Below are 13545 nucleotides of genomic sequence, written 5' to 3' on the forward strand. Positions count from 1 at the left end.
GAGATGGCTCAGTGGTTAAGAGCACCAGCTGCTCTTCCAGAGAACCCAGGATCAATCTTCAGCACACACATGGCAGCTAACAACTGTCTGAAAGTCCAATTCCAGGGGATATGATACTCTCTTCTGGCCTTAGAAGGTATGGTCTGTGCCTGGGGCATAGATGTACAAGCAAACAATAACACCCATACAATAAAATAAAAATAAGTAAAATCTAAATAAATAAATAAATAATAAATAAATAAATAAATAAATAAATAAATAAATAAATAAAGTGCTTAAACATACACAACAAACAAAAAAGGTGATTGGACCAAGTTGAAATGCTAAACTATGTCCCAAGTTTAACTATTTATCAACCCTTGCCTGTGAGGTGAACTATTTAATGCCTTTGGAATCATGTCCCCTCTTCTGTAAAGCAAAGATAATTAAGCCTATTCTGCTGGGACAATAAATGTAATAGTATATTTGAATGCAACTTTGAAACCTGCCAAACAGAATTTTTTCAAGATCTTATGATGGTCCTCAGGGCTTCACAGGTAGTATAATTCTAAATTCTTCTGGCAGTTATACAGTTACTTTGTATCCAGGGCAGGGGTAGTGTTCCCTTTTATGTGGTGGGGATTTGATACTACTTTTGTATGCCACAGGTAAAAAAAAAAAAAACAAACCCATTCTCTCAGAAAGCGCATACTTCCTTACCTTCCAATTGGAGTTTTACATATTTATATACTGCAACAGATTAGTTGTTTCCAGAGAAACATCACATTCCTGTATGTGACATCGGTTTTAATAGGAGCTTCCTTAGTCTCAGCAGTACTGCTTATTTACAATTTAAAAACAGTGTGGCATGCTTTTAAAAGAATACAGCAATTTTAACAGGTTTTTCTCTATATCCCCAGGCCGTATGGTAGCAGTAATGTTCAGTAAGAGTTTGTATTTACTTTTGATGTGAAACTAGACTAGGAGGAATAACGATTTGCAGAGAAGTGAGCTTAGTCTTGGTAAATTTCTTTTAGACAAATTTTGTCCAACCTTTAACCCTTCATTCGGAGGCCCTTCCTAGGATTACAACTATAAAATAAAAATTGATTTCCTGTAATATTTCATAAAATTGATGGTGACAGTTTGAACCAAATGAGGAACTAAGGAAGAGTGAGACACAGATGAATTTCAGAGAAAATGGTTCTTTGACCACATAAATTCTGGGCGTCTCTTGTCAAAATAGAAACCCTTGAGAACATACAACCGACACTAAGTTATAAGAGGTGACGGAGAAGGCGCCACTGCTTTTACTTCAACCAGAATGATCAAGATTGAAGGGTCCTTGACTTGTCCAACACAGCTGCCTGGACTCCAAAGAAGAACAAAATGATGCTTGAGTTATCAGTGCTGTGTAGCAGGGACTGAACTGGAGATTTTGCAGGCAGAGCATGGACAGGACCACTTTTCAAACCTGTAGCTTATTACTGTAAACATTTAAAAAAAGCCTCAAGAAGATGCAGCTAACTCATTCTCTGTTATTCTTTGAAACTTGCTTTTGAAGGTAAGGCTAGTCTCTTCAGAAGTAAGTAATACAGTACTCAGAAATTTTGCTTACAAGGCTAACTAGAAAACAAAGTTATGCGTTATATATTTTATAAAGTTTTAATAATGTCTCAAAAATCCAAGTATTAGCAGATGAAAACATAGTTATAAAATGCTGCAAAGTCATTTTAGATATAAAATAGAAATTTAAATATAAAATGCTGACACACAAACCTTGACTGTTTTAATGTATATATACTAATCTCTACTTACATGGAATACTCCCCACAGCTTTTATTCTATTAATTCTCAGTATGAGTCCTAGTACACTAATACATTATTTACAAGATAAAAAGTAATAAACAAGCAAGCTTAACTACAGGCAGAGACTTCTGGGTAAAGCAGAAAGTTATATATTTGTAAAAGAAGTATATTAGTAACTCCTTATTTAATTGAAATATTTTGTTTATTATTGTTTAAAATTATTTCCAAACAGATGAAATATTGATGTAAAAAATGTAGCCTCGCCGGGCGGTGGTGGCGGCGCACGCCTTTAATCCCAGCACTCGGGAGGCAGAGCCAGGTGGATCTCTGTGAGTTCAAGGCCAGCCTGGGCTACCAAGTGAGTTCCAGGAAAGGCGCAAAGCTACACAGAGAAACCCTGTCTCGAAAAACCAAAAAAAAAAAAAAAAAATGTAGCCTCATATTCTTATTTCAAAAAGATGAGAACTACAAAATTATCAGCTATATATTTGACAATGTCAATTAAATATATCTACATCTATATCTATATATGAATAAATGATCTAAAGGCTTTAGAACACTAAAGTGGGTTATTGAGAGAGTTTATGAAATTTTCTTCTCTTGAGGTTTTGTTATATAACAGAACTGGCCATCTGGCTTGGAGATAGATGGTGGGCACAGAAGATCGTGTGACGAAGCTTCTGGGTTTTTTTTTTTCTCTTAATCTTATGAACGAGTTTGAGAGAACTGAAATGTCAGAGAGAGTCACCTCTGCAGAGAGAAAGAGGAAGAACTGAGGAGGTTTCTAGGAAATCACTCCCACCCTAGACCAGCTGTGGCACAGTCAGCCATGTGGCTTGTAGACCGTTTCCCTTTCGTGCAGAGCTCAGTGTTTCATTCTGTCTCCTGACGCTAAGATCAGAAGACTCAGGGGTCCCTCACTGTGGGAACTCGCCGGCCTAACTGGCAAGAAGGGGTACACAAGGAAATAAAATATAAATCTAGCACAACATAGATGCTCACGAGCGCTTCACAGACAGGAGGCTGATGAAGAAAGTGCTCGGGGAAGGGGAGGAAAAGGACACCATAGTTCTGGCAAATGACTAAGAATTCGGCATGATGGGCAACAGATCTGAGTGAGGGGTGGAGAGCACCCTACAGGGCAGAGGAACAGTGTGTTTTTGATACACTCGACAGGCAGGCAAGGTACTGTAGCTAAATATTGTAAGCATAGGTCAGCACTAATTCTAAAATTAATTTTGTGGTGATATGGGAAAAGGATCCATGGGGGCAAGGCACAATTCAGGGAGGTGACTGGGAAAGGCGTTAAAAGAGTCCAGGGTTGCTGGGTGGTGGTGGTGCACACCTTTAATCCCAGCCCTGGGGAGGCAGATGCAGGGGAATCTCTGTGAGTTTGAGGCCAATCTGGTCTACAAAGCGAGAACCCGGACAGCCAAGGCTGTCAAACAGAAAAATCCCGTCATGAAAGAAAAAAAAACAAGAGTCTTAAATTCAGTAATGAGTGTTCAGGAGAGTAGAGTAGATTCAAGGGGCACAGAGGTAGACTGGTGGACTTGAATTAAGGAATGTGGGAAGGAAGAAATCTGGGAGTCTCCCTGAGGAGACATAGTGATTTATATTCTTAAAAGAGTCAAGAAAGTATAATTGTGAACCTATAGACAACGGCTTAGGGATCTTTATTTTGATTTCCAGTTGTTTCAGCTGAATCTTGAAGAGGTTTGTGATAGATACACAGAAGATGGAACACTTCACTCAAATGTGAGGTCTGTACCATCAGCGCTACTAGTACAACTCCCTGTCCCAACACTAAGTGACACTGTTAGAAAGGGGGAACTCACTCTCTCCTGAATTTTCTTGCTTTTTGTACTACACCCTGGTACACTTCCAGTTTGGTGAAACATCTTTATCTTCTGCTAGTCTTTCCTTTTAAGCTAAAAAAATGGGAGTCAAGTTTAATGTCAAGACTTTTAGCTGATGCTAAGTACATAAATGAAATTAACAGAAGTACTATGTTTATCTGATAGATTCTTTCTTATTATGTTTTGCTATTGTGGTATCAGTTTTCCAGTATTAACAGTGGTAGGAATTTTATTTTTTATTTCTATATCAAAAGATCACCAAGTTTAAGGAGAAATTCAGAAGAACCAATGAAAGACTCAGACATGAAAACTATAATGCAGTTTGAATCAGCATTTGGGACATCTTCATCAGAAGTATACAGTTAAAAATAGACATAGTGATTTGTGCCGATGATCTCAGCATTTGAAAGGTTGAGACAGGGGGAGTGAGTTGTGAGCTGTGAGTTGAAGCCTGTTAGGGTGCATCCTCACATACAGAATACTTAATATTTACCATTTTATTTGGGGTGAGTGAAATCACAGTAGCCTATATATATATATATATATATATATATATATATATATATATATATTAATGAGAAGGTCTCAAGAGAGCTTTCTCTCACTCTACAGATGGGCTTCAGAGAGTCCTCATTATTTGAAATCACCTGCAACTATCTGAATCTGATTTTTCCCCTGGAAAGAGAAACAGCAGTTGTTTGTGTCTTTGATTTATTTATTTATTTTTTTTTTTGAAATTTTGCTTTTTGATTCTTAAGGATCCTTGAGTAAAAGAGAAAAAGAAAGGTAGAATTGAAAGGAGAAGATGGCTACAGACAATAGCCAATGAGGCATGGAAAAGCATCTCTTCAAGTGTAGAAAGTGGGTCAGGATGGTGCCATTTCAGCTGGAGAGGGAAGAGATGAATCTCAGAGCCTGTGGGAGAAACCGCCAAGGGTTTACCGTTCTTAACCATCATTATGCAGTCCAAGGAGACAAGGTTTCGTGGGGTGGTGGGAGTGGAAGCCAGACGGTGGTGGGAAAGAAATTAATAGCGGGGAGATGGTGAGACAAGTGTGAATTAATTTCCCTCATCCAAAGCTGGCTGACAAAGAGAAGACTGGCTAGGGTTGTAGCTGAAGGGCTCAGTATCCCATGAAGCTTCTCTGCTTGTCTGAGTGGTTTAAACGTGGGAGCGATCCCATGTTAATAATACACTTACATGATGGGATCTCTTAATAATGAAGAGGCTAGATCCCATGTTGACAATACACTTACATGATGGGATCTCTTCATAATGAAGAGGTTAGATCTCATGTTAATAGAGCACACAGTTAATAACCTAATTACCACTCTGCCCACCTCCTCAAGGGTATGTCACCCTTGAGGTAACATACCCACTTACACAATGGGTAACCCACTTACACAATGGGTCGCTGAATAGCAAAGAGGTTAACATTTGGAAGGGTGAAGCAAAGCTATTGTAGGACTCAGAACACAGAGGGAGGGGAGCTAGACCATAGGCTGTAGGGGAAGGAGAACAGCTTAGCAGATGAACTGACGGGTTGGAAGTGGTGAGGGAGATGGATGCCTGAGGGCCTCTCAGGCCCCTAAATTCAGAGTACAGTAGAATCCTGCTGACGGTGAAGGAGACCCGGGCAAAGCAGCTGCTTTCTCAGCCAACCAAATCTCTATGGAGCTCACAGGCTGCTGGCCAGCTGCTAAGCAGCACTGGGTAGAGCCAACCAAGGGTGAGAAAAACCTTGATGCGAAGGGCTTAGGGAGGAAGGACTTTAGAAGTGGAGACTTTGTGGAGCCTCGATCACAGTCATTTATACAAATGACCCGTGCAGCAGTGAGCTTGGGCATGTAGCATGCTGGCCAACACACAGGTCCATATCCTGAAGGTTTCTAGAACGTGCCTTTCTCATTGTTCCTAGCCATGGCAGCTCTTTTTCTTCCAAATGCCCAAAATGCTACCCATACTACTTGCTAAAGGAATCTGCTCTCCAATTGTCCTTTTCATTATTTTTTTTTTGAAAGTCAATTTTTCTTTCTGTTGTAGTTTAATTTTGGCATTAATGGCTCCCATTTTAAAAACCAAACCTCCATGGCTCCCTCCAGCTACCTTTAATCTTCCTTTTGAAAACGCCTCAAAGATTTGTGCTATATATAGTATTCACTTTTCACCACCACATCTTTTCTTTCCTCTTATTATTTTAAATGACATGCTTCAAAATTATGCATAAAATTTTATTTAGGGTTTTGAATAGGTAACTGTGTGCCTATAATTCAAAGGCATTAAGTGTTGCTTGGGGGCAGAACGGTTGCCTAGCAAGTATAAGACCCTGGACAGGTTCACTCCCCGGAACTGAAAATAAAACAAAACAGAAGAAAACAAAGGCCCCCTTTTCCCAGAGCCTCATATTCATCATGCTCTACCCTGAACTTTCCCTCCCTACAAGCAACTGCTGCTGCCTCTTGATTTTTAGACAAGTTTTCACACATAACCTTATTTTTCTTTGTTAATCAGTAATAAGTCATCAAGCCTGATTTTTTTTTGTTCATGTTGAATGTACTTGGAAGATCTTTTCGTTATAATACATGGAAAGCTGCCTTAATAATTTTTAATGGTTGGAATGTTTTTTCACTGAATGGATATTCATAGTTTATTTTGCTTTTTAAATGTATACACATTTACGTTTTGCAGTTGTCTGCTTAACTTTGAACATATATTCATTTACCTAAATATAACTGTGTGCCAAAGAAAAGTTCCAGGAATGAGAACCACTGGGTTTACAATTTTTTTGTTCACTGTTATGAATCAATATTTAATCATCATTATCATTTGGACTGAAATGACTCATGAACATTGCTATAAGGGCTGGAAGTGGAGGGGGAGTGAGAGGGTTGGAAATGATGTAAACACAGTATTCACATATGAAATTCTCAAAATTTAAGTAAAATAAAGAGTGCCAAGTGTGGGAATTTTTTCAAGCCTAGTCTCCCTGCGTACCCTAGCTCTCTATGCGTTAGGCTTGACTCCAAAGCAATCCCGTCTCAGCTGAGATACAGTTTTGATCTCAAATGTCCCCCAAGGCCTTGTCTGTGTGTTGAGACATTGAGAGGTGACATACCCTTGAGGAGGTGGGCAGAGTGGTAATTAGGTTATTAACTGTGTGCCCTTCCTTGAATGGGATACATCTTTCCCTCCCTGCTTCCATCCTCAGTGACATACTGAGCCATCACAGGCCCAAAGCAGCAGGACCCGGTTATCATGCACGGAAACCGCTGACATTGGATGTTCTTGGGAATTTTGATACAGCCATAGAAAGTTGACTAGCCTGACGACCATTTAAATTCTAAAATAATTCTTCGTCCTCACATCACTGAAGGCTTCAGCAGCCTGAACATAGTTAATAAGACCTTCCTACTTACAACACTTTTTTTCTTTTGATGTCTCTGGTCTCACATATTTCTGCAAGTCTCTTGGCTCCTCTGATTCCTATGCCTTAACTTCCTTTCCTGGCTTCTACTGTCAATATTCGTGATCTGTACTGGTCTAGATTGTTTGATTCTCTGAATGTATTGACTTCTGTTTTTTTCCCCCCATAAAATCCTATTGTTTTGAATGCCATTTATGAATGGATGATTCACACTTTGATCTCCAACTCTCCTCCCCTGAGTTCTGACCCAACAACCCCAATGAAACCTCTGTACAGATGTCTAATAAGCTTCATGGAACCTACTTGTCCCTGGCAGTCAGTCTCCCATGCTGCTCAGGGACAGCTGCAGTCTCCCAGATGCTCCACCCATAAATCAAGGCATGAACTGTGGTTCCTCTCCCTCCATCACCAACCACATCTACCCATCAAGTCTTGCCTCTCTTACCTCCAAATACATTCCACACCTCACTGCGTCTCACCACTTTCTGTTGTCATCTTCTGTTAAAGACGATGACAAACAACTCTACTTCTTTCTAACAACCTTCTCGAAGGTTCTATCGTCCAACAGATGAGCTTAGTGTCATGGCAAGGGTATCATGGTAAAGCATTTCCTGCTGTATGAGATGTTATTTCTTCCCACATGCACCGAAACAAAGAGAAATTCCACACTGTGAATAAAAGGGCCACAAATAAGAGCTGACAGAAGAAAGGATCATGAAGGAGCTGGGGAGGTTGTCGCATTCATACAGTTTCTGCTCTCAATTACTCAGGTGTACTTGTTGGTGTCATTTTGGCCTACTTATATTCCTCTCTCAGCTCTGAAACATTTCTTGTTACCATTTCAAGTGGATGGATCATTTCTGTTAGAGCACAAGGACTAATGTTCTATGTGGGACTCTTGGATGACTACAGATACCTCCTTACAGATCATAAGATCTGGTAGCATCACATTTTCTTTGCTCAAAAGGCACTCCTCCTACTTACGAAATTAGTGATGAATAAAAAAATCCTGTCATGGATTTAAAAACAGTATATTCAGGGACTGGAGAGATGGCTCAGCAGTTAAGAGAACTGGCTGCTATTCTAGAGAATTTAAGGTTCAGTTCCCAACACCTATATGGCAGCTCACAACCATGCATCAATCCAGTCCCAGGGGATCCGACACTCTCTTCTGATTGCTATGGGTACTGAATGTACATTATGAACAGATACCTATGTACATAAAATAAATGAAAAAAAATCATGTCCACATTGTTTTACAATGCCTATTTAATAGTAATACACTAGAAAATGTCCTTCAAAATCCTTGAAACGGTTTCAGTAATAGCTCATCATTTCAAAGGGGACCACCTTTACTAGAAGAGAACTTACGATGTCTTCTTACTTTTAGCGAAGACGCTATGATTTTAGAAGCCTATGAAAAACTACATGTGCCAAACTTCAAATGAAAACAAAACATTTCCTTACATAAATGTGCTGTTATAACCAGCAGTTCTGTGATAGTATTTATAAGAGCAATGAATTCAAGAACTTTAAGAAAAGCAGATGAGTGTTTTTATTTATTTGAACAAATTGAAAGAGCCTTTTCAATGTGCCTCACAGAGGCTGCCCCAAGAGGCAAGGGGCAAATACTGCATTGTTCCTTACATCTTCATCCTCATAAGCAAAGCCCTTGGTTTATTGTCGGAGTGGAACACTTTTTTTAGTAGAACACAACCATTAGCTAGCTCCGCAATAAGCCCAAGTGGATAAAGCTTGAACAAATGTCACATTTTGACCAAAGACTGCATGGGAAATTTTCCTAAAATCTCTTTGATAAAAGTGAGCAAGTTACTTGGTGCATATGGAAACTCCTGACTAATACCAGGCAGGTACAACATTTGTCCTGAACATCTCCGTTCTTTGAAGAACCCCTTACACAGAGATGGGTAGACCACTTTTGAGTGAACTCAGTGAATAGCAATGTTCCTTACAGAACTGACCTTGAGCAGGCTTGACTGCAATGAACAGATGCAACAGCTACTTCTTCTTATGAGAAAACTGCAAGTGGTGATATTAGAATTTGCTTTTAAGTTTACAGAGTGGGGAGAGAGAAGAGGAGGGGCAATTGTAAACCATAGATAAGGGCTGTTTCCTCTGTCTCCTTCAGCTGTGTGGGATTGTCATTCCTTCAGTGGAAGCCAGCCCAGTTCAGTCTGTCTCCCCATAAACAGACATATAGAGCAAATACAATGTAAATATTCCTACATTGTTGATCACCAAGTCCAAATTCACAGATGTATATGTAAATGGGATAGAAACAAAAATCATTTGAAAGAATATTATTATTATTGTTGTTGTTGTTGTTGTTATTTTTGGTCTAGGGACTGGTAGCATCTATAATGCTGTTAAACGACAATTACCTTGGTACTCTAGAAAAACAGAGAGTGCTGGGAAGGCTACCTGCTTAGGTCATCTTAAATGGTCACATGCCATTTTGTATTTCCATCAGTGAGGTGCTTAGGAGCTACTTAGCTACAGGGGAAAAAACGAAGTCTCTGTCTCACTGTTTTCCTCAAGTGCGTGGCAGTACATGTCCGTCGTGTGCCCAGTGAACAAACCAAATTCGGCACTGAAGGCAGCCCAAACGCCGACCTCTGTGCCCAGGCATGCTCCGCATCATCCCTCCATTTCGTCCCTTAACTTTTGGCACGCAGCTACCGGTTCTTTCATCCCCTTTAGGGTGTGAGCACCCGAAACATGAGCATGGCCCTTCCTTCTGCCACCCCCTCCTTTTCTTTGCCTATTGGTCTCTGTAAAGACGAAGGGGCCAAACAAGTCTTCCTTGGACAAGCCCCCACAGCAGCCGGGGACTCTGTGGAGGCGAGGTGAGAGGGTCTGTTTGGGGCTTTACCTCATCCATCCCGACCTATGGAAAGTCAAGTTGGAAAACTACCCCTGATTTCTGGTCTATACCCTTCCGAACTCCTACACAGATCCTATCGTTTTCTGTTTGATTGTCTCCAGATATGACGACCAAGTGATGGATTCGATGACACCCCTGACCTCTAGTTGGATTTCAGTACACCCTAGCCTTTATCCTTGGTAGGCTCACCCGGTGCCCGCACCCTAAGGGGTGTTGGCATCACCGTTTGGAATCCACACCTCTCTCCAGGGTCTGGGACCAGATCCCTCCACGCACCAGAGACCACCTGCTCCACCCAGGACCGTGCCTGCTCCTCAAAGTTAGCCCTAGGGAAGCAGAGGCTGAGGGGAGACGGGGAAAGGGCGAGCTTCAGTTGCGCGCGGTTCCATCAAAGTAGCAGGGGGAAGGAATTGTCACCTTCACCCCCACCCCCTGTCCCCCAGCCCCTATCCTAGCGCTTGCCAGGCTGGGGCCGCGTCACCCTTCCCACCCGCGCGCCACCACCAGTCCGCCGCCCGCTGCGCGCTCTCTGGTGCCCGGGGCAGCTCCGTGTACTCACCTTAGCGAAGCTCTGGGGGCTCTGGTCCCCAGCCCGCCGCGATCGTGCCCGGGCGACAGCGGCGCGTCCCGGCTGCTCCTGGGCGGCGAGCTGACTGCGCGCTGCAGCTTGGGGCGCAGCTCCAGGGCGGGTTCCAGACGCCAGCTCGCCCGAGGGCCGACGCCCGGGGGCTCCCCTCAGCACCCGGCTCTTCCTGCTTCTTCCACTTTTCCACCTCCCAGTCTCTTCTTTTCGTCCCCTCCCTTCCCTGGGACTGACGCTTAGGGAAGGGAAGGGGGAGGTATAAAGTCCCGTCCCTTTAACTCCCCTGATACCTTGGAGATTATCTGTTCGTGGAATCTGGAAATGACGCGAACCACCTTTCTGTGAACAGCTTAAAGCAAACGATCTTGTTTCCCTTAACTTTTCATCGTTGGACGGACTCCTTAAAATCTCTTTGGGAGACTAGAAATAAAGTGAGGCTCAGATGAGGGGTATATATAGGCATTTGAGGTAAGAGTCATGGAGAGTGCCTTTACAGTCCTGATAATTACTGGGTGGCTCCGGACATCTGTTTACCCACAATGTCACAAAGTAGGCATTTCTCGAAAAAGAACTAGAGTTGGGGGCAAAGGAAGGAGGAAGGGAGGAGAGGCACTGAATTCAAGGTTTATTCAGCTTCTTCCTACTCATGTGGTTTATGCCAGAGGTATCTTGGAATATACTGCTTTTGCTGGGATGTGACCTTGAGAGGATATTTGACCTTTGCTGTTGCTATTCTGTTTGGTTTTTCCTTCCAGACTTGCATTTCATGATGCCTGTAAACAGGGGCTTCATCAGCCTACCTGGAATTACCAAAATCTGTTTTGACTGACCTTGGAATGTGACTGTTTCCTGGAAGGCAGGCATTTTGTAAGATTTAAGGAGGTCTCCATTGATAGCAGAGGAGAGACAGACTTTTCCTGGCCAGAGATACACCTACTGTCCATTTGGTGAACCCAACCGGGACAGAGCTGCACCTTGGGGCTGACTAAGATTTACCTTTCTGGGAAAAGCCTGTCATGTAGATATCCTTTCTGCTCTCTAAAATGCCAGCACCTCCTATGATCCATCCAAAGCGAAGTTTTAGAAATCTGCTTTATAATCCGAGCCTGTCTTTTCCAGCCCATGGTCCTCCTGTTGTGACGCCATCCTTGTTCTCTTGCATCCTATATTTAAATGAGATGCTGTCTTCTGACATAACAGCTAGCACTTGGTAAACGTTAGCTGAGTTGTGGTCACTACAGATGGACGGCAGCATTTATTTCGCATTCTTATTCCCTCCCATATTTCTTAACTCACGTCCCTGTGCTGTGAATTGCACAGTTCTAGCCCCTGTTGCTTATAAATATGTGTCAGCGTAAATATATGGGGCTTATTTAGGAAGTAAAGTGGAAAGAATTCCAGAGGAAGTCAAGATTTATAAGAGCAAAATGCAGTTATTTCCCTCGTTATTGTATTGACCATCTTGGTTTTACCTCCAGCATACTGTACAACAAATCTCGTCAGTGACAGCTATAAAGCCCAAGGTTATGTACCCACCTCCACAGGCCGATTAAGAACATCTCCAACTTCAGCCATTTCTGGAGTGACATTGCCCTCAAGAGATACAAAGATATTCTGAAAATGTAGAAATCAAATAGGTTTTGTCCTTCGGTTTAAGAAGGACAGTAGGAGCCAGCTTGAAATGGGAAGCTGAAGACCTCAGGTTTTAGAATAGTTTCGGATGGCACACTTGGACCTGCACAACTGGAAAAAGCAATTCGATAATGAATCGAGGGGAACAGAGTGTATTCAGCGCAGGTGTAGAAGAGATTACACTTGTAAAGCAAAAGGGATCTAAGTTTCCAGATGCCCCCGCTGCTGCTCCTGCAGGAAATGAATGTGCTTAGGCTGGGTGATGAAATACACCTTGCATGCTGCAGTAGGACCTTCTGCCCTAGAGGAGTTCCATTGTTATTCAGTGCACAGATTCTTAAGCCAGCAGTCAGGACACCATCCCAGCCCTCAGCAAGTTTTCTCTGGGTGACTGGAAGATAATGCAGAAGGAACTCCTTCCATCTCTTCGATAGACATTGAACTAGACTGGAGAGTCCCAGGTTTTGGTGAAAAATCTCATCGGAACCAGTTTTTAAGTTCAAGACTGATTAAAGCATTCCAAACAAGGTATTTTCTTTTTACTAGTCCTTTTAAAAATAAATGCTTTTATTAGTGTACACTAACTGTACAAAATAATGGGCTTTATTACACATTTCATGCACGTCTATAAAATGCTCTGATTGTACCCATGTCTATTATTACCCTCTACCTTGTCCCTCTCATGAATCCTCTTTCTTTTCCAAGTAGTATCCTTTTTACTTTCCAGACTTTTGTCTTTTTAATTCACAGAGCAAACATGTGATGTCTTTCTGAGTCTCCCGAATTTCACATAACACGATGACCTCCTGGCCACCACTTCTGGAAGGGAGTTCTATTTGAAAGTTTTTGTAAGAAATCAAAGACTAACAAGGCATCTCAGTGGCAGAATGCTTGCCTGGCACACCTGGGGACCTAGGTTCTTCATCTCCTACTAGAAGAAATCAAGGACTAAGTTCCCACAAGTACAAGTACTTGCCAGTGTATGTCGATCCATGCCTATAAGCCAAGCACTCCAGAGTTGAAGACAAGTGGTAGATGTGTTTGAGGCTAACCCAAGTGACATAGTAAGACTGTGTGTCAAAAATCAAACCAAATCATACTCTCACAGAAAGCATCACTACTCATTTATTTTTAATTGTAAACATTTGTAGCAAAGGATATATATCTATATCTATATCCATATCTATCTTACTGAGTAATATGCTATTTCTTGATCTTTTGCCAGAGGGTGATTTTCACCAAGGTCAAATTGCACCCTTTCAGTAATATTGATCTCAATTAAAAGCTAAGTTGAAGCGCTGTCATTCCTTTCAATTAAGCTGACGGCACCCGTGAGATAATTGTATAATCCAG

The 13545-nt window shown here is 41.8% G+C and overlaps 1 protein-coding gene across 1 annotated transcript in view; it reads right to left on the bottom strand.

The window, feature by feature from the left end:
- The window catches only part of Htr1f (5-hydroxytryptamine receptor 1F), a 138766-nt gene extending 127866 nt beyond the window's left edge, over nucleotides 1-10900 (bottom strand). Inside the window, exon 1 of the mRNA XM_016000174.3 lies at nucleotides 10537-10900. The gene's annotated coding sequence lies outside the window, so the exon portion shown is untranslated. The remainder of the gene's footprint in view (nucleotides 1-10536) is intronic.
- Nucleotides 10901-13545: the final 2645 nt, after the last annotated feature.

The sequence above is a fragment of the Peromyscus maniculatus genome, chromosome 12 (genome assembly GCF_049852395.1).
Source record: "Peromyscus maniculatus bairdii isolate BWxNUB_F1_BW_parent chromosome 12, HU_Pman_BW_mat_3.1, whole genome shotgun sequence".
In the NCBI taxonomy this organism is placed as follows: Eukaryota; Metazoa; Chordata; class Mammalia; order Rodentia; family Cricetidae; genus Peromyscus; species Peromyscus maniculatus.